Below are 25778 nucleotides of genomic sequence, written 5' to 3'. Positions count from 1 at the left end.
AAACAACTGCTCAGCAGGTTAAAGAGGTCCTGAACTATACAACTGCTATTATATCAGGGCCACAACCCAAATACTTCTAGTGCAACAGCAAGTTAATTGTCTTTCTAATCCAGAATTTGTGATGCCTACAATTGTGGGCTTTCTTCCATGTGATTGTTTCATATAAATATTTAAAGTGGGAAAACAACAACAAAAGAAAGTGTGCCTTGTTTACTTGTAGTAGTACATACTTTAATACTTGATTCCACCTGTTCTTTTTCTCAGCCTACTTTCATACTTCTCTCTATCTCCTGTAAATCTATAATTCAGATAATAGAACAATTGCTGAGGAGAACTTCTGTTTTCTACATTAAAGGTACGTATTCACCAGAATCAAAAAAATGCATTTCAGATTAGGCAGCACACAAGCCAAAAGTAACTGGAAGAATAGAGACATAAGACTCAGAAGGGGCAGAGAAACACACAGTGCTATTGAAATAACTGCAATTCTTCAGCATGTAATATGATTAATAATGTTGTCTGATAATGTTGTCTGATATTTGCTAAAAGAGACTGCATCGGCTTTTTAGATTGGTAATACACTCACTTTGGACAATTTCAATTTAACTAAAGTGAGAGAATATATTGATATCAAGTATGTTGGTTGCTTCAGTGAGCTGTGCACAAAACTATCAGCCCTAGTGACTTAAGACTTCAGAACAAATGCTGACAACAATTTGACTTCCTTTACATTATACTTGTAGCCAAGACTATTGTAAGATTTAGGGGGTGTTAGTAAAACTAATAGTAACAACCAGCACATACTGGTAAACAGTTTTCACTAATTAAATCTGTACTGTTACTCTGATGGGAAGAGGCAAAGTGTTTTGAATTTTCACAGTTCTAAAAACAAATGTCTAAGAAACACTTTCTTTCACTTTTTGGTGAATAACCTGTTTTACTGCAATATTGAAAGTGCAACATCTCAAAAGAGAAACACTTTAGAAGAAGTACAAATATGAACAGCGTGACAGTGAAGTATTGAAAAGCCTTACTCAGAAGTTACTGCTTTTAATTTCTGAAGAGACAGATGTTCCTCCTTTCCAGACCTGCTTGTACTGAACACAACCTCAGAATATAATCAGATTCTGAAAAATAAGCTACTGTATCTGGATATTCAATTAATGTTTTCCTTCTAAGATTCTAAACTACTTGAAAAACACAATGAAACAGAAAAAGAACAAAAAAATCACCCCATCTTCTGCTCAACTTCAGATTATCAGTTCAGTTATACTTGCATTTGTAATGCTACTGTAGAAGCTGCTGGTAGATGAACACAGTATGACTACATTAAAGAAATATAGAAAGGAAGGTGTACCAGTCCCTACAGCCTGGAACAGGCACACGCTCTTGGTGTAGTTTGTTTTTAACCCCCTTCAATACAGCCAATCGAGCACTTGCTGTGGCAAAGCGTCACACTTGGGAATCTGATGCCAGTTTACAAGAGGTTACTAACCACACCAGCGCGATCCATTAAGTTAACAACGAGCATCCAAGAACTGTGYGTTAGCATTGCGCACTGAGACACGTGGTTCATAAATGGCACTACCATCAGTTTTTGCAAAGCTATCAGCTTTCCCCAAGGTTTTAAAATGAGAAACAGTTTTCTGCAACCATTCCCAAGTATGACTTTAGAACACAGTGTTATCAAGCAACCTTAACTTTCTGGGCACATCTAATTTTTTTTTTATTATTATTATTTAAATTGGTGGAGTTACTACCACAACTACTTTGAGATACAAGCAGTTGAAAGGGGCAGGTAAAGGCAGAACAGCAAAGGTCATAGTGTTATACTGGGGGACAAGAGGGAGAAGAGAAGAGCAAGACAGAACAGCGCAAAAGAAACCACATTTTTATAATAGGCCTGAAATTTAGATGCAAAATAAGAATTGGGTGGGAGCTTTGTTTAGTTTTTAAACAAAAGCAGCAAGAAGGGRGAAGTAAAAGCACTTGTGATACCACAATGGATAACCCACTGCATTAGGAAGCTTAGCTGAAAAGTATCTATGTATCCAGAGGCAAAGATGGTGTAGATATTAAGCAGGTAGATGGAGAGCAGAAGAAAGGATATAGAAACAAGAAAGTCGTTGTACTTAAAAGAATGCAATTGTTGACAGAGTATTCTTCTAAGCTGACTTATCTAAAAGTAAATAATGAGATTTTGACAATAAATCACATTTTTCTTTTGTGGCGATTCTGTTAACAATGAGGAACGTTAACCATCTTCCGTGAGTTTGTTTTCCCCGCAAGAAATAAATCAAGCAATAACATCTGTGTACATACCAGTCTAGTACTTTAAAATCAGATGGGACTACACAGACTCATATCACAGCACAGCCTTCAATTTACTTGTCAAGTCACCATCCGTTAAAGGGCAGAAACTACTCAATATAGTAGCACCACAGTTTGCAGCACTTGGAGTTAGGAGCCTTATTTAGAAGCTTCCTGAAACCAACCTACCTAGTTATGTTTTTCAAAAGTCCATTAGGTTTTTTCACAGGCAGGCTACTCAGCTTGCTGTTTTAAAAATTAAACAAGTATTCCTCTATTCCCCCATCCTCCCAATAGTCATAATGCTTCTCCACACTCAAACTCAATCCAAACTATAGTCTAAATAGAAACTAATTKCTTTCCAGTTACATATATACCCCATAACTATTACCCATTCATTCCTCTGTGAGCAGGTATTTCAACAACCCCATAGTAAAATCTTCTCAAATACCGGCACTGACTTAAAAAGACTACTCTTACCAAGGGGGCTACACTGGCATTACCATCCTCACTTTGGATTTATTCATATTAATAATAATAAAAAAAAGTGAAGCCACAGCAACTCCCCCACTACTATTTGCCTGCTTGACTGAACTCAGAAAAGCAGCATTCCTCTTCTGCCAGATTTAAGGAAATTGCAGCTTGAGGTCACTCTTCCAGTTCCTAAAGCTCCTGTACTGACCAGTCAACGTGCTCAGGATATGTAAATACAGTTCAGCAGCYGAATGTAATTCACACCCGAGGCTGGTTGCCCCAACTTGACTGACAGAATAACTGCTGACAAATACCTAGAATGAAGTCTAACAAATCAGCCTTAAAAAAGCAGTTATACATATCCAGCCAGAGAGGCAGTATCACAATAACGGCAATACTGGCCTGCTCACCCTGGCTCTCCAATTTACAAGATCTATTGCTGACTAGAGTTTCTAAATTATTAATCCTATCAGGAATTTTAGAATCAAAAAAAAAAAGAAAAAAGAAAAGAAAAAGAAAAAAGAAAAAGGCTAGAAGGATTAATGACTGCTACACATTTCAATACAGAGGAAGAATGGCTTCAATCAACCCCTGAAAAACAGTGCAGCTACTAGATCCTCCTTAAGCAGCCAGGGAAGAAAGAAGTTAATTTACTCATTATATTTTAAAAGAAAGTGACATTCTGAGCAGTGTCTTGCAAGAAGCCTAAYATAATTTGAATGAAGCACGCTCCAAGAAACACGTGCCAGATGAGTCTCTCCTGGCCACGGGGCAGCGGCCACGCTGCTTAGCCAAACTGCGACAATTTGACAGAAGCAAACACGTAGTCTAGGGGTTTGGGAAACTACAGAAAAAAAGCAAGATATCTGCCTAACTGGCATGCCTAGGGTGGAATGCCAGCAAGATTTTCAAGACAGTATTTTGAACCCAGGAGCCAAAGTTCGAAGTAATTGCTTAGTAGAGCATTCAAGTCCTTCAAGGGACAAAGCTCAAAGTACTCTTCCAATTAAGGAAGCAACCAGTAACTGTACATAACAAAACCAACCCAAAACAAACAAAAATCCACCTCACATAAAATAATCCATTCTATGTCCTTTAGTGTTCTGTATCAACAGTGGTTCAAAAAAAAAAATGCAGAAGTGATATGACAGAGGGGATATTTTCTGTGAGCAAAGATGAAACCACAGTTAAATTAGGCTGTTAGCAAAAGCATCTTTATTATTTCCTCCTCCTTTCTTGATATTAGGTCCTTAATGTGGACAATACAATTCTTTTCTTTCTTTCGTGAGATGAAAAGAGACCAAAAAAATTCCCTTCTATACAGCATAGTTAAAAGTTTGACCTTCAAGAAGGTAGAATTTTTAAACTCAAGAACAAGATTTAACAAAGGAAAGGAAACGCTGATCCCTGTTTTTGTTTACCTTTGAATCCAGTCTACTGCAAGGATCAGATTTTTCTTAAACTTCACATTAGCTCTTTTGTGCCTCTGACCAACATGAATGATTAGGTTTTCAATATCTCAGCTGGTTTCATATTGCAGGGGGGGAAGGGGAGGGGCTTAATTTTTTTGATACCTATAATCTCCTTTGACTATTTAACACAAGCACCATGTCTGGTAGCTTTTCTGAGCAGATATGCATTGGCAAGTAAATCAGTGTATAGAAAACAGATAGCAAGCACTAAAAAAWTTGTAACAAGAGCTGGGGTACACTTCCCCCAGCCTCTCCAGGGAAGTGGGATSTCTATGTTGTTCTTCATTTTCTTCAGCCTTCAAATTGCAGAAGGCACTTTGTCATGGGCATTACACATCATGTGGTCTCGGGGCATTTTTCATGGAAATACWATTATTCACAGTGGTAGAAGTCATAATCACATTCTTAGGCTTCCTAGATTTTGTGGCTTAATTACRAAACAGCAGACTTTTTTCCTTCATAAAATGGAATTTATAGAAAGAGAAAAGAAGTGCAAAAATACTATGGGTAAAAGGGCAGTAAACATCTATGGCTTTTTCAGGATGTCATGTTTCACACTGTACATTACACCACAGGAGGGCTTACCCACAAAGGAGAACAAACCAGTTTAAGCATCTAATTTAGACATCGATCAGTTTTCCTAAAGCACTCTCCTATCCTACTTTTGGGGTAATATTCTCTTTATACAGACAGCTATAAGAACATATGGTTTYCATGATGCTTTTCATGATAGCAGTTTTCTTACTGATGGACTATRTTTTTTAGCTTTCTTCTATTTTAGAGTTTCCCCAGGCAGAAAGCTTCAGCAACTTTGCTCCTCRCTTTGCACTACACCAAAAAACAACAGCGAAAGTGACACTGGATTTCTGCATTAACATTGTTCATTGAGCTGAATYAGCTATGTTCTACTTCAAATGTGAACAAAATGTTTTAAGGTACCGGGCCCTCAAAAATATTTGCTTCCCCATCATCGTGTAAGAAGCTGAATGAGTTAGTCGYGCAACCCCAGCTGTTTGACCCAGGTTTAGCAATAAAGGGGAGGACAACTTGGCCGAAGCATACTGACTGCAGAGGACAGCAGTAACTGAACATAGATAGGAGTTTGTACAAACAGGCATCTGAAATGGAGAAACAGAATAGCGCATCTGTGTTACTTCGAAGAGTWATTCTACAAGATTAATGCAATAACCAAAACAAGAGTTGCAGATAGAAAAATAAAGTTGTATAAGCTTAACTGAAAGCGCAAGAGGTCCTTCATTAAACATAGATATTGACAATCTGCACGCTATGTTTAGTTTTTCCTTTGTTCTTGAATTCAGCAGAGCGCATCAATTTCAATTGAAGTGAACTAAAACTTCTTTTGCCCTTGCTCCAGCTTCCTGAATTAATGATTAAATTGAAAGTTAAACAGTCATACTAAAGTGATGCAAATACAGTACATATGAAATCTAAGCACTTCCTTACACACTTTCAGGAAGCAAAAACTTTGCACATTTTCTGTGCAAAAGTCTTATACAGAAAAAAAAAAGCCCATGAAATAAATCTGAAGACCATAAAGTACAAAAAACAAATAACAGAAAAGACACATTCCAGCCTTTGAAGATGCACAGGCTTTTCTACAGCAGTACCCAGACACAAACATAACCATGAATGCAGTCTGCTAGTATTTCAGGCTAGTACTTCTGGCAACAAGAGTGTATTGCCAAAATGTTGCAGAAAGAATGGAGTAACAAACTGAATGATTGTTAATAGGGAAAAAAAAAAGGCAGTTCTCTTCCAAAATTCACTACCATTTTCACTCTCCAGAGAGAAGAAATTTTCCACCTTCTACCACCCCAATATTCTAGACCGGTAGTGAATTACATGATATAGAGCAATACAAGAATGGAAGTGTTAAGGATAAAACATCTTTTTCTCAGATCGTTTCGAGTTTGCTCTCAGCAGTTAGGAAGAATAAGTTTCAGTATTTCATAAAACTAAAGGAAGAATATGCTAAGTATGAGAAATCACAGGCCTCAGTGCCTTCTTGTTCATGTGACTGAAAGTACACCCGCCCACCATGTAGTTAAAACCATGCAACGAGAAATGACTGTGCTCTGGCTCCATGAAGATGCAAGTCCAGCCATGCAGCTGTAGGGAGGGGAGGCAGGGCAGAGAAGAGCAGCAAGTTCTCAGTTAAGAGGCAGCAGGGAATGGCCCAGATGCACTGCGGAGCAACACTGTCAATTTGAACCTCCAAATATTTAAGCTAAGATCGATATTAGGACTTCACTCACTCCCCCCCCCTTTAAAAAAAAAGAAAAAACACTCTTTCTTTTTAACTGAAAGAATAGGACATACAGTAAGATGATGTTTACAGAGACTCTGCGCTCACCAGTTTCCATTGCTCTCAGCAAGGCAGGTCAGGAAGGCTGTACTTCCTGACTTGTGACTAAAGCTTCCTGCAGACACTCCTGGAGCATGTACAGAGGTGGCAGCCAACAGGTTGGGAACGTTGRGAACTCCCTTTCACTTCACTTGTTTCTGGCACAAGAGCCAAAAACAAATGTGGAATTTTCTCTGCTCCCTGCCTCCTCCTGCTCCGAGAGAATCATCATGGAACCTGACTTCTGTGCTCCAGGAAAAGTCCTTTCTCCTCCCCACATCTCTTCCTGTGTCATCCCTCATCCATGCATAATCCTTCCTCCTCCTGCTGCTCGCAGTACATTCCTTTTTCTTCTTCTGTCTCAGATATTCCATATCTTCCTCTCCCAGTCTTGCTTTTCACAGGCAAATCCAGCATCTTCTACCTGCCTCTGTTATACCTGTATCTGCTACCCAGCTGCCAGCCACCTTCTCCCTCTTCCATCCACCTCCATAGCATTTTATTTTTAAATCTGCACCAAGAATCATTTCCTCTCCTCCCGCAATAGGATCTCAAGGAGAGTATCCCCATATGCCATTCCAACTCAGCAATGCGACTTCTTTCACTGGGTGGACCAGTGAAACCCAGGGCCAGCTGGGGCAGGTGAAGCTCCCACTTCCATTTCAGAGCTCCACTTACACTTCCCTTTGCACTGGCTAGTAATAAAACCACCTCCTTATCACATACTTCACCAGGGTAAATTCATGTACAGACTCTTCCTTTCAGGCTCTGCCAGAAAGTTTGTACAAGTAAGAGTGAAATCAAAGCTGAAAAGAACAGGTGTGTTCGTAGAAAGGAAGTGCTCAGCATGAAGGATGAGCCCAAGCATGCCTGGTATTGTCAGTCTCGCTCAAAATACTCAAAACACTTCAAAGTTGTCAAAGGAACAGGGAGGAGGAAAGTGAGGGAGAAAAAAAAGCATAATTTTAGCCATTTACTTAAATAAAATTCAACGTGCTTTGAGTATTTTTAGGGAAATGGACCAAATTTTGCCTGTTACCTGAATTACATAGTGTATGAACAGTGCCCAGAAAYGCAGATAGGATGAAACAAAGAAATTTATCACTTTACACCTGAGAAGTAAAACAGCGTTTTGCATGTTTTGCTTGCCACCCCCCTAAACATACAGAATTGTGCCACGTGTTCCACAACATACACACCTTTGAGGAAGCAGCATAAGAGATTTTGTAAACACATGCATATTTCCTAAATAATTTGCTATCTAAGAGACTTTCTCCAAAACTCAACTGGATTTTTAAACACCAGAACATGAAACTCTAGTAGTTCTATATAGTTCCTTATAGCAACTTTCAGTTTTACGAGGGTGTAAATTTGAAGCTCACAAGAGAATAGCAGCAGTTTCAACATTTTACTGTCCCATCAGTACCCACATAAACCACGAAAATTAATCCCACATAGATGTGATGCAGGCATGTCAATTACTAAACTTGATAGGAACAGATATATCCCAGAACCTCGCTGAACATGAATTCAGCTCATCAAACACACTGACCATTCATCTCTTATTTAAAGCCACACTAAAGCACGCATATGTACTTTGAGAACTGGAAAGTACAAGACACCAGTCCACCCTGACTTCACAAGCTGAGCAGAACGCTACAACCAACAGCAAACGCGGAATTAAAGTAGAAGATAAACTGAAAACCTTGAAAAGCACAATACAAAGAACAAAGAATCTTTATTATCTTAATGAAGAATTTGGAGATGTACTTAAAACCTTTGCTCAAGCAGAGGGTCAGGAACATGAAATTGCCAGACAATAACTAGAAAATGCACAGAGAAGATACTTAGGCAGAAAAATTAGGGAAGGCAATCTAGGCGAAGCATATGCTGCTGCACATACCATGAATTACTACGAGTCTGTTGGGGCAACAAGACAATTTAATGCTATCAAAAATAATTCATTCAATTAATTGAGGGTCACAAAACACCTGGACCTCCTGTCAAAGTTGGTCTGAATTAGATAGATTAATATTAATCTATCTGTTTTTATTATGAACACAAAGGAYATTTGCATATCATAAGTCTGCTGGACTTCTCATCAGGGGCTCCTTGCCAGGGAGGCATCTGAACTGCTGTTTAGAATTCATGAGAAGTGCCACGAAACCAGATCCAATCTACTTCAGGTTTAMATCCCTATCACGCTTTGACGGTGTTGGTATCACAATGAACATTCGTGGATCTGTCATCTATGYTTAGCTAAACTATTAAAGCAAAAAGCAAACTGGCAGTATTGCCTACCTGAATTTCACAACAGCAGTGATTCCGTTTCCTTTTGTTGAGCAGGAGGTTATTATTCCCTGAAGAGACAATCAGTTCTGAGAAGCATGAAAAGTAGGTGGCGGGGGCAGGTTATAAGCAATGTCATCTATTACAACTCCTAAAACAAATTATGTATTACAAAGAGCAACGTAACTTCATGTGAGCTTAAAAACAGTTACCAGAAGGGCGAGCTGGAGACTTTCTTCCCCTCTCCCCATTGCAGGGTCGCGGATGTCACAACCCCTAGCAGGCCAAGCTATTGCTCTCAGTGTGTGAGTTCAAGTATTTGAGGCTACCTTGTTCACTGCAGTGCTAGCAAAAGCATTCAGAGTTGTGTAAGAAGCTGCTTCCTTCTTAATATAATGGGTTCGAAACTGTGTAACTGCAAACTTTTTTAAAAGTGTTTTTAACATACTTAAGCACTGTATCTTAGCAAGTTAGACATGCTGTACTGGTACCACAAAAGCGAGCAGCCCATATTTACATTGCTGGCATAACGTGGTTATGAAAAATAAAAACCTAGTGCCAGAGACAGCCCCCAGGCACGTTTCGTTACCATAGCCGAGGCAGTCTGACACACAGTTACCAGCAAAGAGCTGCTSGCTCCTCTTCCTATGGCCCTCTTCTCCAGGCCCATCTCTCTYCCAATTTCCAGCTGCCCATTCCTTTCTTGGGAGTGTTTTGTTGGCTTAGTAACCCAAACGTGTCCACCAAAGACAGATCTGCACAAAAACTGATGCAAGACAGGAGTGAGCAGGACTGTCCAGTTAAACAGCAGCTAACAGATGAGATTAGCCATCTCATCAAACCTCACCCTTAGTGGTTAAGTGGCTCATTTATGCAACCTTACTGCATGTAAGATCAAGTTATCAAGACTGCTTTACAAAAGGGGAAGTGAGAAGGCAGACTTCTGTTTCACGCTGTCTTAATAGCCTTTGTCATCTATTTTTTTTTTTTTTTTTTGCAGCTTGTTCTACGAGGATAAAGCTAATAATACAACAAAAAGTGCATGCAAATCATTAAGCCTAGGTAGGCCCCAGTTTGAACATTGTTACATGTGAATTGTGGATTTGTTCAGACCAGATCTGTGTTTATAGAGGGAAAAAAAAAAAAAAGCAGTACACCTTAAAAAACGGTGTTTGTTCTTAAGAGGTGCACTCATCTTTGTGGCATCTTACCACGGCTCAAGGTTCAGCAACAACACAGCTTAAAATAACCTTTTTCTGTCTGTATCGTTTTCCTGCTCCAGTTCACTACACAGCACAGGCTGTCCAAGCACATAAATGTGTGATTACATCCCCAGGTCCTTGATTGACTAGTCCAGAAGCTTGCACTGATGGCATATAAGGTACTTAGTATGTGCTATAGATTTATTGCTTAAAATTAACCTACTGTAGTGTTGCAAGCTCTTAGAAACACACTAACTCTTTAGCAATCTCACAAGTTTCATATACAATTAAACACAATGGTTTGATAAGAATTATATACCTCATAAATTTTCAAGTATATTTGCACAAAACCAAAAGGCCCTAATATATGCTGGCCAAGACTAAAGGAATGCAATGCTACTATTTAAGTACATGCAAATAAGCAGAAACTGCATAACGTTCTTTTAAAGACATTTTTGTACACTWCATATGCAGAGGGGAGGAAAAGAAAACCAAAACACTATCAGACTACCACTATAAATCACAGACATGCACCTTCTACATACTAAACATCGCAACGAGATCTGGATTTGAAGAGCATTAACTCCACCATTAGCCACATCGTATTAAGATGAGTGCACTTCTCTGCATGCATGATCTTGCACTGCRTCAGTCTCAGCTTACAGCATCATCGTCTCACTGTATTACTGAATCTGATCCTGCCAAACAAGCACGGCACGAAGCCTTCAGCAAACTGAGCATAATAGCACAAGCTCAATGTGCTTGCTTCCAGAGACATGCCTTYGGGGCTGCTAACGCTGTACTCTGCTGAAGTGTCCCCAAAAGCCTCTGTGGAGCGTGGCACTAGAATTAATACTGAACAGTGACAGAATACCTGGAAAGCAATGAAACTCCTTAAGGAATAATACTTGAGTCAGCTGTTCTCCAGAGCCTCCTAACCAAATGCCTTTGAAAAAGAAAAACAACAACAACAACAACAAAAAAAAAACACACACACACCCTAACCCCCCAAACTAAAACACCTGTGGTATTTCTCAGCAACTTCCCTGACTCCAAAGACTACTCCCTGCCTGCCTCCTCCAGGGCACAAATCCCACAGACAAACATCCTACTGCCGTGGGAGAGTGGCTGATAGGCTCAGCAGCCCAATTTCCACTTGAACGGGTATGCAGGCCTTTGGCTCCCAAAGGGATGGTTTAGGTCTTTCATTTGGGTGTCAGAAGTAGACGCCTGCTAGCGACGAAGCTCCGCCAGAGGCTTTCCGTGCTTGACGCGGCTGCTGCGGGAACACTTCCGACGATCTCCTCTGCACAGCCTCTGCGTTCCTCCACTGTTTGCTTACGCGAGGGCTGCCAAAGGTCTCACAACTTGCATGAGAAACGCGTATTTGGCAACTCCGCCTGTGCTTCCACAACGCAGATGGAAGGTCATGCATCCTGCTAGCCTGCTGACACGAGGGGTTACTGAGGTGCCTGGGTTCGAAGCAAGTGTCTGCCTTCATGCCGCCTGCCTCCTTTGCTACAGTCAGACCCAAGCATTAGCAAGGRCTGTTGGAAAGTCCTTGGTATTTTCCAGCATTTCTGTGTTTAAGATTAGCTAGATAACCCCTTCTTGCTGGTTAGGCTCCAGGTCACTGGCAATACCAGGTAGTCCAGGAAACAACCTATTAGTACTAGATGTCCAACAGAAATGCAGCGCTTGGCAGTTGTCTCTCATGACATTTGTGAGGGTTAGCAAACAAGTTTGTTATTGAGTTATTGTCCACTACATCTGCCAACAAGTTCAGCAGTTCTCAGTAAAAGGAAGGATGGATTACAAGTACTACAGGCAATAAAGGAAAGGAAACACATTGGTAAGGGCTGGCTCAGAACGGCAAGAGGAACTGCTGCTCCAGAGCTGCTATTATGAATGGCCAGAGAATCATTTAGTGGGGCTAAAGCTGTACTCTTAAACAACACACTGTTCAGAAATCATACACCTACAGTGACAGCCTGTYCTGATAGTATTCAGGCATGGAAATAGACTTTACAACATGAGGAGAAATCATGAGGATAGCAGGAAGAAAACCCCACACAAGACATTCAAGCAGACCTTTGGTCCACACCTTAGAAGTCTCCATAAAATAGAGTGGAAATAGTACTGCCTTTATAATTAAGTTTTACACATCTCCTCTGCTGTTAGGTAGGTACTTTGTGGATTTCTTTATTTTTTTAAAATCTCTTCTACACTTGAATTTCCTGGTGTTATACTTTTCTCAAATGACAACAGACTTGCTTCCTAATTTGCACTGTCCTTGCTCACAAGCTGGGGAACAGTATTCCAGTTTTCCTCAGGCTGGCATAAGACAGATTTAAAGAGTAAAATGAAAAATACATTACCTTTACCCTTGTAGTTTTTCAAGTACGACTGAATAGGGAAAAACGTATAGACTAGGAATAAAAAGCAGAGGTAGATAAGCACAGGTGAATAAAAATAGTGGAGAAGAATCCTAGAGAAGAAGGGAAGGAAGAAAACTTGCCTGAGCAGTATTACCTGTCAGAGAGACAGAAACCTTTGATCACTGTTTCTGTTTGGACAGAAACCTGGGTTATCAAAAAAGCAAGAAGTCCCAGCAGTGGATCATGGAGATGGGCAATGTGAGAAAGTGGCTGTARCTGCCTCAGTGAAAGTAACATTTGATTATCAATTACAGGACAACTAGGTGAGAACGAGAGGTAAGAATGAGATTTTAATCTCCTTTCTCCAGCTAAGGAGCCTCAGGAAGAGCAAAGAAGAGCTTCTGTGTTGCTCCTTCCAAGTGCAGTTACTGCAGAAGCATGAATAGGAGATGCAAGTAAATGGTAACCAACACAACACCACGCTTGACCAACTATACCGAGAGGGCAATATTAACAGACTAAGAGCTAGAGGAAGTCTTACAGAAATAGAGGTCCTGCAGACCGGGCATCTATCAAGCAGAAGGCCTTCAATACAGTACAAACATACAAGTGAGGAAAAAACAAAACACTCTTCAGTATCGCAATACTTGGAATACAGTTTTTTACTTTAAAAGTTTCCCTTAAAGGGCAGGTACTTATACACACATATGTGTGTTTGTGCAAATATATATATATATACACACACACGTATATATGAATGCATAGAAGAGTCCACAAATGATCACAGGCTGTGAAAAACAACTAAAATTGCTAAGTAAAAAATAAAAATCTTTTGTAACAGCATAATCTCTACAGAAGTTATTTTCAGACCATCTATAAATAGATGTTTTCCCTCCTCCCTTGGTAGAGTAACTATATCATGATTACAAGCAGTTTCTCATACAACATAGCTGAACAACCAGCTTGTAACACATGACACTGCATTGGTTACCCAATACATTTAATAAGAAAGTAAATTAAATCCCGAAAGCCAGCAAGGAAGACATGCATTTTTACAGTAGACCTCAAATCTGCAACTGAAGTGTCACTGAAAGCGGGTTACCTTCTAATTAAAGAATCTGTGGTCAGTATCCAAGATACTGATAGGAGAACCATCTAGTTTAACTTGTTTAAAACATGAATCTATTCACTCAGATGTAATGCAACTTGAATTCAAACTAGGAAAGGTTCGTATTAGTATATTTTACTGAGAAAAAAAAACACACAACAGTTCTGTAGTACCCTGTTGCAGCATAAGATGTTAGAGCAGAGCTCACATTAAATAGCTGTTAATGACACTTGTAACATCCTAACCATATAGAGATGATAGTTCTGTATTAGCCATTTTAATATTTAACTCTGTATTTAAAAATATTAAGCCAAGCATGTCTTCATCCACCCCTCCTTAAAGGCAAATAGGCTAGGTAGAAAGCTTAGTGAATTACACCCTCCTAAACAGTAACACTCAAAACAAGACTGTGCTGCAAGCAGAACACCACAGAATGACAAAAGCCATCTTTGCACAACAACRTTTCTTAAAACAAGTCAATCACAAGCGAGATCGGGACCAGGAGTTGTAAGTCACTATGTCCCAGCTACTTAGAATCCCAGATGAATGGAGCATGCAGTCTCAACCCACATCCTAATGGACAGTTTAATTCACAAAACCACTTCTACACTTCTGGCAAGAAAGGCTACCAAGTTAGCTGGCCAGGAGCACTAGTTAGCAGAGCAGCAAGAAGGGCTATTTGCAGGTACTGCCAAGGCGCTCTCCTAATCAGAGCTGTAACTACTTTCTATGAAACGTTTGGATAGCTTATTGCAGACTTAACCATATCCCTTGTTCATTAAGAATGTTAGCTAATAATAATTACCTACGTGTTAGAATTTGCATGACAGTTTGAAGCTGAAGTCTAGTTTTCAGAGCTACCAGTTAGGTGCATTTCCTGCATCTCTAAATAAAAACAAAACTATTGATTCAACCAGTTACAAGAAACTGCTAGTGTTGCAACGTTAGCAGGTAATCTCACCATTATCCCTAGAATACCTGCTCAGTCTGGTGTTTATTTYACTTGGTCCACAAGAGGTCAAGAGTCATATTAGCCTGTTTGAGAAGTTCAGTATAAAGGTGTTTATGAAAACAAAGATAACAAATTGGTATGATAAATGGCACACAGATCATTTTAGAAAGGTGAAGYACATTTATTAGTATTGAGCTTTTACGGTGGAAATAACTGCCCCAGCAAAATTGATTTGTTTTGCATTTCAGATCTCTAAAAGCATTTAAGAGTGTTATAAGCATAAAGAGATTTAGGAAAATGAATACTATTATCAAATGCATCAAATTCAGTGGAAAAACCATCAATGGAGCCACATAGCATTTTTGATGTGTTTTTCAAATTAGAAAGAGTTCAAGTTTGATGAAGAACCTGATGCTACGTATGTAAGAAATTTAGAAAGAGGTTATAAAATGCACTGTCTTAAAAAAAAAAAAAAAAAAAAAAAAAAAAAAAAAAAAAAGTATTTCCTAGGCTAAAGAGGCCATTAGTTTACACATATAATGGCCAAGTAGCTATATAGTCTTCAAGCATCAACCCCATTAAGAAAAAAAATCCAGACTGAGATTCAGCAGTTTATCCACAAAAAGATAATGTAATGAAGATAATCTAAACTTTTTGTTGGGCTTTATCAGTCAACTTTTTCATCTTTTTGCAAACTATTAACAAACAAACACAAAAAGTGCCAAGGGYTAAGTTTGCAGCAAGTGAGTTGGCTCAGTTCCAACTATCCTTCCATCTGAGTCAGAGGCAGGGCCCTTAGTTTGAAGTCACATCACATCTTCAGCAGTCATACACATATAGAAGATGACAGATAGCCAGTAGAGGAGATTTTACCATTTTCTTATGAAGTATGAACTGATGTACCAGTCTCAAGCAACAGAGCCATAATGAAGGCAAATGGAATTAACAAATGTCAATAAGTTCAGCAGTGTGAATATTTGGAAGCTAAAGAGGCATGAAGATATTATGAAAAACAACATTAAGTTGCAGCACAAAGATCCATGAAAGCTAACTCTAATTTCTCCCATTTTTACTGGGGGGAGATGTGCCTCACTAAGGTCCTTCAGAGGACAATTCAGGGCAGTAGCTTACATTTAGGTACCTCTGAAGGAAGGAGGCATCTCTCTATTCACTTGGGACAGCAGCCTACTTGAAATCAATCTCTGAACACCTTTCCCCTAACTTACAGGCTGTTCTTGAGAATTCCTTACCATGGTTAAAAAGATCACAGATGTATACAGTGACCTTATTAAAGTAGCCTATTCTCATCACAGTTTATTTTCCAATAAGTAGCCTCAGATTAAGCCTCTACTTCTCCCATCAGAAGTCACCAACACTAAGCTGTGTCGGTATTTTATAGTGTTTACATATACCTCTTTTTCCCTCCAAAAATTCTTTGGCACATTGGTGACACAGATGTGTTTACATGGATGCTTAATAGACTACACTGTAGTGACACAGCCAAGGAGAAGATTTAAAGATATGTGGGTCAGACAGAGGTTGGGAATACAAAAATCCAGCTCTCTAAGGCTTGAAATCTGCTTCTATTTCATTCCAATTTAATATAGTCCAGTTTTACTCCACAAAAACTCAGCATGTGCTATACTACTATTTGAGAGYCTAAGCCTTTCTTAAAAAGGAAAATGTAGTTGTGGGCTAATACTCCATTCTCAGGTTATTTTGCTACTATACACACATAAATCTAATAGTCATCTCATCCATTGCACTTAAGGGCTTTTCTTTTTCCATAATCTAATGGTTTGAAGAGGCTAGTATTGCCAGAATTTTGGTGGAAAGAAGGTGCATTTAATAGTATACTTTTCAGAAGCAGATAGTGTGTTTTTATATCTGCCAAGYAACAGACTGAGAATCTGATGCAACTAACTGAACTGATTTAACAGACAACACAGTTTACTTAAATTTTTGCTTCAAAACTAATTTAAATAATCCCTTCACTGTCTGCTCTGAATCATGTAGATGACAWCTAACCTTAGTGCTGGTACAAATCCTGCACCAGCTAGAAGCAGAAGGACTGAAATAACCTTTAAGATTTGACAGAAGAAAAAAGTCAATAGTACACTGGTCACAGGAGATCAGTGTTCAGAGTCCTAGTCATCCCAAAGTCTTGTCATCTAAAGAGCTAGCAAACAAGATTATTCATTTAGTGCAGATTAGGCGTCTCATCCTTCAGCAGGCAAAGGGCCCAGCAGATCAGTAGCTAGCTAACCAAGTAGCTTCACTATCTACACAGGTCATAGCCTTCAGAAAAAAACTTATCTTCATGAGGTAAAGACCTTCAGAGTCATCACTTCCCACACTTACCCTCATAAAGGCAAGGCTGCCATTTAGAAGACAAAAACAACTCAGTGACAGCATAAACTGCATACAACAAATGAACAGTATTGTTAAAAGAAAAAGAATGATCTGAATACACACGATGGCTCAGATGTACAGCTCGTGCCACGCCAGACACTTGCCCAGTGGCACAGGGAGCTCTTGTGAGCCTCCCAGGCTCCTTCGGGCTCTGATGCAGACAGATGACTTCAACTCTATATTCCTCTCGGTGCTTTTGCAATACCCTTTTCTAGGGCAATGAAAGAGTGAGATGCCCTATTTTCACAGGCCAGCTCTAATTAAAATAAATAAAAACTTGGACTGCAATTAGAACCAGTATCACTGCCCTCAATTCCCAATAGATGTAAGGCCATCTTCTAAAACTAAGAAGTTCTAACTGTAATTCTTRTAAGAATTTGGGATAATCAGAATAATAACGAGGAAAGAAAAAGAATCCTTTACCCATGCCTCCTCATTTAGTTTATTCAAAGTACAGTAATAAAACACCCCCAAAGCCAGGTTTAAACAAACAGATTTTATATATATTTTTTATTAAAAGTTACCTGTAGTTAGCAGTGACAGAAGTAGCTTGTTTGATTGCCAAATAGGACTAATAATTAAGAAAATAGCCTACCATCAGCTTTGTTATTTTTAGCCAAACCAGTTCTAGCACTCTAGAACATGATATAGATCCTCTTAAAAACCTTCCCTTGGAACAAGAGCCCACTAACGTCGATCGCATTTCAGAATTCGTGTGTCTAAGGCAACAAACGCCTGCACAAAAGCACCAAGAAACTCAAACGCTCACAATGACTTGGCAGGAAATCAAGGGGAGATGAGTTACCAGCAGCAGAGTCCTTAAAACAGGAGCTGCATAGTAAAACACTGAATTTTAAACCTATCCATAAGATCTTACAGAGGGAGCAAAAAAGTTTTGAAGTTTGTTACATTCACAAGATTTTTTTCAGTGTTATTTTCTGAACAGGAAGAAAACTCAGCCATTATCCATATAATCAAATTACTTCAGTGGATTGTTTCAGAATCACAGCAAATCAGATAAAAGTGAAATAATAATATGACGCAGCTAAGGCTTTTTTTTTTTAATTAAGCAAAAGAACACACATACATCAAAGAGCAAGCAGTGCTCRTGGCACTGAACATATGCAATATTAAATGCAGGTTCTGACTTCAGCCTTCCTCCCACACACGCATTACCATGGTGATTTGCAAAATTTGCTGCCTGGGATTTCAGAATAGCAAGTGCAGTATTTCAGATGTCCTCAGCATCTTTGATTAGACATAAASAGAAATTAAGTTGCATTTAAAGAGACAATAGGCCACAAATAATTCAATAAAAGGCTGTCTTTACAGCAGAGCACTGATAAAAATATCTTAATATGACCTCAACCAGTAGAAACAAAGCAACAGTCAAGCCTTCACACTATGCTTTCAGTCTCTGAAAGAAAGGAAACTAAGGATTAGAGAAAACGAAAAATGCATGAATTCAGTATAAAAAGCATAACCAGGAATCACCCACTGTTAACATTTGAATAGTTATCTACAGAAGCATCACTTTCAGAACAGCTGGAGTYTCATTTTCTTTAAAGTAATTCTTTATTTGCACAGAATTTCACTAACACACTTATTTTGACTACAACTTCTCTGTCTCAGTCGCAAAATACCTGCAAGAGGGATCAGTCTTCACTCAGCCTACCTTCATTAGTGATAATTTTCAAATGAAGTTTAAAAAGCACACACCACAAACTAAAACCAGCAACAAAAATCCCCCAATGCTCAGGATCACCTCCACCAGCAAAAAAAAGCACACGACCGAGAGCAAAGACAACTCTGCTCGGTTCTTTTTGCACAGATCAAACAGTAGATTGAAACCAATCCCCTGCAGCCTCCTCCTGAGCTTTGATTCTCTGCATGTACAGTAACAATGTCTCRTATTTTACTTTGTAAGAGACCTGAGGGGGAAAGAAAAAAATAAAACAAAATAAAAGCTAAAGCAATTCTGATTCTAATGGAACAGGTACCAGGGACAAGACATTGCGATTGCTGTTGCCTCTGAGTAGCGAGGAGTATTGCCCTTGCAAATATGTTCCTGCAGAGATGTAGTTGGCTWTCTGTGCAACCACAATCTTAATGGAGTTTGGAGCTCAAGGAAAGTTTCAGCATTAACTTCACAGCCAAGGTTTTGCTTCAAAAACCTTCAACCTGAAAGGAATCCTTCACCACTCCTACCCCAGGCCTTTCCTGGGAAGTCGGTAAGCGGAAGAACTGCACTGCAATCGCGCACAGGCCGGCAAGAGGCTCCAGGGCTGGGATTTACAGGTTCTTCTTTAGAGCTCACCCAGTAAACTTGGCAATGGTGGGATGTTGGGGGAAGGAAGGGGGAAAGCATACGGAAAGCAGCGCAATGCATGCAACTGTTTGTCTTACAATAAAGCAGCTACGCTGACATAGCACCCCTTCAAATTTGCCTCCAAACAGTCTCRAGCTCAACCAGCATTTTCCAAGAGCATCACAAAGATTTAGCCACTACCAAGCAGCTGAGCAGTAAACAAGTTACAATCATGTCAAATAACAGAGCTGAGCAGACCTAGTTCCATCTCTGAGATTAGGTCACTATTTTAACACTGGAAAAGACTTTATTAGTAAACCTTGATTTTACCATAAGATCAGTGACACGCTCAGAGCGACAGCAAATCACCTAAATATTTAAGATGAAATTTTGATAAGAGAGGGAAGAAAAAAGGGGGGGGGGGGAGTCCAGCAGAGCTGCTGACTTGCATATTCTTCATYTATCCCAGCATATGATTCCCCTACATAAACCAGTAACAGTGGTGGTGCCAATAAAACTTCCTCATAAAGTGCAAGTATAGCTTGTATAGCAAGTATTGAATGAAAATTCACTAACAAAAGTAATTGTAAAAGCACCACATGCTTGACAATGCTAAAACAAAACACCTGAAGAGGTTCACAAAATATCAAAACTAGAACAATTTTATTTGAARACCTTCAGTAAGAATTAGGGGTCACTTAAATGCATATTTCTGAACCTCTGTTTTCTTTTGCATCTTGGATACATCACCAATGTCAAGCAAGCTACTGCTTCTGAAATACCAGCACATGCTTTCAGCTGGAGAAAACCATTCCTATCAGATCACAGAATCTGCAAATAATACTGCTGTTAACTCTGTTTTCTTGCCCCCCCCCCTTTTTATTTGTTCTGCCTTGAGATACTCAAAAAAAAACCTTATAAAACTCAGCTTATTAGAAAAAGCCTTCTATACAAAAGATCTGGGCAAGATCTCACTCACYTGAGGGGGTTAACAGGGGAAAAGAGATAGTCAAGTTCAGATGAAAAAAAAATGTTCTTGGGAAGCTTTAGTGGAGGAGGAGGTAGAGTTCCTTTAGCAACTGGTGTTTGATGAGAATAGCTGCATCACGTGGGGCCAATTAAAAAAAGATGTTACCAGTCAGCACAAGAATTATTGAACATGAGCCATAAGATAAAGCAACCAATAAAAGTAACAAAGAGTGTTTCACATGTAATAATTCAGTGTTTAATAGTATGACTGTTTTGACAAGAAAACCTGTTTCAATTTATGAAAGTGCTATTTTTTTGAAAAAGATCTAAACGGTCAGTCTCCAAAATCAGTGGGTGATTACAAGAAAGATGACGAAGATCCCTTTCCAAAAGGGAAGTGAAAGAAAGTATATATCAAGTCCATACAAAGATAGGCCTATACTTTAGATAGAAATTGAAAAGTTCATCCAAAAGACAAAATACACTTATTTATGTGAGGACAACTGGGATTTTGATTGGAAAGGCTTTGGTGACACTACACTCTTTTGTGGTAAGAAAGCTTTCCTAAGAAACAAATCAGTACATTGTGATGGCTGATAAAGTTCAAAGCATGTACAGTCAAAAACATTTTCTTGAGCTATGTAGTAATTTGTAAAAAAGCACAAAAGCACTCAAACACCCAGCAAACAATGATGCAGTCTGTAATGCCCAGTTATTTGGTTCATGCATTGTTTTGTCTTTATACAGCGATTTATATACTGATGAAACAAATAGCTGTCTGTTTTGGTCTAAATGGTTAGAGATAGTTACAATATTTTATCCCCACTTGCTTAAGCGACAACTGTAAATACTGTATCCTTTTGCTGTGAAAAAAAAGAATTCAAGAGGAGYTGTCATCACTTGGTATAATCTCCTCCTAACTTCAGGAACCCCTCATTATTTATATGATAATTCCTCCTTTATTGTGCTAAGGATGAATCCCAAGTGCTCCTCTTGCCATACAGAGGCAATGGTTTATGCAGTGCAAACTAGCCTTATTGCCACACCACTCCAGCTACAGCTTACACTCGGCAGGGAGAGGATTCAAACCCTGTCCAGCCAAGGACTGACCTGATAACCTAGTATCTACTAACCATATGTGTCTAATAATTATAGTCAAATCAACTGCTCAGACACCTGCAGCAGGACAGGCATTTCACAGTACTAGATGTTGGCCTGTATTATAATCCATACTTTTAGTATCAACAAAATAAGCAAGCCATTTGTTTAACACAATCCCCAGAGACCCATTTCAGGTACATACTTGTTAAATATGTCTTAACCRTAACTTTGGAGCAGGTATGACAGCAGTTCCCAGCTCCTGCAGGCAGTGCAATTGTCACCAGCTTGCTTTCCCCATGTACCATGCTGATGCACTACTGGGCATGCAGAGTGGATATGTTCCTCCTTTGACATCAAGGCAAACATCGCTGATCTTATTAGACAGAAAGATCAAACCAAATCAGGGAAGACAGAAGTTAATATAGTGTATTTATCCTTTCTGGAAGCGGTCTGCAAAACCTGCTGACAATTACGCTGTCACCTTATGTCTTCCTCCTTATACCCTCCTGCTAAACCCTTCTGTTAACATAACACTTAAGAGAAGGATGGAACAGTGCTTCAAAGTAGGTCTGTGTGCACTAAACTGTGCCTTCATGAAAGGCAGCTAACCAAAGGAAACTTTAATTACCCTTGGGATAATAATTATTGTTGGACTAGTACTTTAATCTCATATATCAACCTCTAACTGCACACAAAATACAGAACTAGGAGACCACGGGGTCCTCAAGCACAGTTACCAGCTGTAAGACATGCACTAAGAATTGATCCTCTCACAGGACTCTCCCAAACCACCAGCTTAACTTCTTTGCATTGTCTTTATTATAACTGCCAGCATTCCCACTGCTCAAGTCCCTCCCTGTTCTGCTCTATTTTGAGCGAAGCCCCCACTTTAACATCTTCAGTGTGGCTCACAGATTATTTTCTTACTCACTTCCACTTGTCTGAGGCTGCTCAGTTTTCAAGTTTGTCATTATTTCTTGACTTCCCCAGTAGTTACACAAAACAAAAGACACTAGTCATGCCAGAAAGACTTCATCAACATTTCCATCTGAAACRTTTAGGTGACTGAATGCTCAAAAGCCTCTTAAGATTGATAGACTATTTTTTTCTTCCTCTCAACAAAAAGAAACACAACTTGCCCATCTTGGGACCTGCGTGCTTTAGAGGACCGTTCCTCCCCCCACCCATGGCTATGAGAAGGAACGCCACATTCTYACTTTTCAGGTGCATCTCAAATTATTCTATTCCATGGTATATTCTRAGGAGGGGATCATCCAGTTGTGCAACCATCACCGTGTATACTTAACCTCAGCARTTTTGGAAGACTAGAAATACAGCTAGACAGCTATAATATTAAAGAAATCTTTGTGTTAACCCTGTTAAGAAAGCTTTAAGAACTGACAAATTTATTAGAAGTCACACATGCATGAACCAACTATGTATYTGGAGAAAACAGCAGCTAATTCCTACAACCTTCCAGCATAGGTAGAAACACTTTTGACTTTGTGCTTAAGGTATCAGGACAGTGACCGACACCTTCACATTGCTCGCTTATCTGTCAGTTTCTTTAAAGCTTCTTTATTTGCTTTACAGACTAACATTAACAGTAGGAGACATAACTAACATTAAACAGAAATAATTGTTAGTGGTAAACATTTTTATGAATGACACAAGGTATTAGCAAGGCTGGAAGAAAGGCCACATTCTTTTTCTCCTACTTTCTTGTCTCTGAGCATAGAAAGGTATACAGTGAGAAACAGATATCCAGAGCTAAAGAGGTGACCAAACATAACTCCATCATTCAAATGCATGTTTATCTAAAGGGACACTCTCTACTATCAGCCTGAGCTCTAGCTAGTAAAAACATGTGTTGCAGTAATGAATTTGGTGATAAATTGGTATTAGATTCCTAAACTCAAGGTGTCAAGCATAATGAAGAGGTGCAACTAAGCTGGTCAAAGCTAATTTGACTAATCAAAGCATCATTTAAAAATAAGGTAAAGCCCCAGTTATATGTGAATTCTATGCAACTGCTCTGTAATATTGACCAGAAACCAGTGAATGTCTGCACATACAAACCAGAGCTAATAGGAGTCAGGACAGAATTGTCAAAGACTAGTAAAAGAGATTCTTAGCTGTATGGTATGCTGAGCTTATATATAACTTGCCACTTCGTTTCATTTTTGGAGAACTTAACCTTGTCGAAGAGGAGAGAGGAAAAAAAAAGAGACTGGCAAGACAGACACTTCCAGGAAGTTTTTTTTTTTTTAAATCTTTCTATTATTGGCTAAATTTAATTCACAGTATGCTTCATGCCTCATTATAAAGGTTGGTCTATAAATCACATTAAACAAAGCCAGCATTTCAATTCTATCTCTTTTTAAAAACTACTTTTTACAGTTGGAAAAAAATTCCTCAACTTGTTCTCCTAGGAACTGCCCCCTCCCAATCATACACCACAGAATGAAACATGTTTTACTTGCAATTCATGTGTCAATGATGTAAAAATATAAATTTGTAAATACTGTATTGTAATGTTAGTAAGAAATCCAAACTGACTAACAAAAAGGAAAAAAAACACAACAACACAACACACAGACATATCTCTGGGATCAAAAAATCTCTGCCATATAAACATCCTAACCCTCTAAAAGGTTTGCTGAAGTTAGAAGGTATTACACTAACTCCTCCCCCCTGAGGAGCTGAATTATAGCAGCAACTGCTGATTAACGTTATTTTGTCACCACAAAGTAGTACTCCTTCTAGACATGTAAAACAATTCATAGCTACTATACTTCTTACAGGGTGAAAAAAGACGAGATGAGAACATGATTAACGTTTCTTGTTTATTGTAACACCTCCATAGGACATGATGTGATTTCTTGTCACCACTCTGTGACCAAATGATTTATCATTATAACGAACACTCTGATAGCTAGAAAAAAAATGCCACAGTAAAAATAGTAYGTAGATCACCTAGAACACACACCAAATTTCTCTTTTCTCCTTCCTGTTTCTAAAGTTATTCAATTTATGTTTTTGGACAACAGAAACCGTGACAAGATGTTGAAAACACTTTTGCCTTTTCCCTATCGTGACAAGCCACCACCTCCACTAGCTTTGCTCAGACTGCTACACTGCAAGCCACCGCAGCCTCTGATATGCCGTAAGGTCAGAATTACTAGCAGGCTTCAAAAATAATTGATTTTTGTCTTGTAATATGACAGTGTAAGTTTTCAATAAATTATTGGTGAAACAGCCTCTCAGTCAAAGATAACRTATAATACAGCTACAACATTTCTAGAAAGCAAGCTGCATGTAACAACAGTTTCAGTGTTCCTCACTCAGCTGCTGTATAAAAAGGATCACTATACACTATAGACCATAGCACAATTTTTAAATTTCTGGTATGTGTGTATATATAAGGAAAAAATACAGAGAAACTTCACCAAGAACTTCCTTGAATATAGCATGAGTGATTCTTTGCTATAGAAAAAGACACTGTCCTTCCTCAGGAAGCATGTAGAAAATATTACCCAATAGCAGAATAATTTTAGTTATCCAAACACACATATTTTGATTCTACTTTCTAACCCAAGCTAATGGGCAAAACTAAGTTTGAGAGAGCAATGATGCAAACATTTGTACATAGTTAAGTTTATGCATATACTAAAATTTATACACAGGGAATGATCTCATTGCTTATTTGAATTGCTACTTAGATCAYTAACGGTTGAAAGCATCCACAGGACCACCCTCTACCATTGCATCCTTGATATTCCCTTTCTTCTCCCCTCAAAAATAAATCATTACAACAGAAAAATTTTGAACGACAATAAATGAAACTGATCTGTGTTTTGACAGAGCGAATAGTGYAATTTTCAGAAACTGATCTGCACCTTCATTGAGCTATTGCTAAACAGATTACCTAAGCAAACCTCATCGGCTAAGCATGCTTTATGAGTGCAAAAAGAGCTTTAATTCCAGTTACTTTAGTTAAGGTCTTATGTTAGCTTTAGAGCTAGCAGCGTTGCCTATACATTGATGCAGGTTAAGGAGCGACTGCCAGTACCTGAGCATCCCACAGGGTCCTCCCATCACCAGAACAGAGCTGTAAAATAAAAGCGACTCCCTCTCGCTTTAAAAGCGCCTTGATTTTTTTAGAATTTCTGAACAGCTGCCGCAGTACAGCAGGGATGTGCTTAGACTGGGTGGGGAAAAAGCTGGTTAGGGTTTTAGCTTAAACGGACTCTGAAGTTTCTCACTGAAAAGGAGGAGATTAAAAGCAGAAATCGGAAGAGTCGCTGCCCATTCCCGAGCGGGCCGAGGGTCCCACGGGCGGGCGCTCTCCCGGCCTGCGGGAGCGGCGGCTTCGCCGCAGCTCCGAGCCTCAGGCCGCACACGCCACGCAGCGGAGCCGCCGCCCGCGCCCCCCGCG

General features: G+C 39.2%; 1 protein-coding gene across 1 annotated transcript in view; it reads right to left on the bottom strand.

The window, feature by feature from the left end:
* Window positions 1–25431, bottom strand: part of CDC42SE2 (CDC42 small effector 2) — an 83115-nt gene extending 57684 nt beyond the window's left edge. Inside the window, exon 1 of the mRNA XM_085323210.1 lies at window positions 25413–25431. The gene's annotated coding sequence lies outside the window, so the exon portion shown is untranslated. The remainder of the gene's footprint in view (window positions 1–25412) is intronic.
* Window positions 25432–25778: the final 347 nt, after the last annotated feature.

This window comes from Rhea americana, unplaced genomic scaffold, assembly GCF_003343005.1.
Source record: "Rhea americana isolate MKP2758 unplaced genomic scaffold, rheAme1 scaffold_83, whole genome shotgun sequence".
Classification (NCBI taxonomy): domain Eukaryota; kingdom Metazoa; phylum Chordata; class Aves; order Rheiformes; family Rheidae; genus Rhea; species Rhea americana.
The sequence above is the reverse complement of the archived record's forward strand: the minus strand, read 5'-3'. Positions and strand labels throughout refer to the sequence as shown.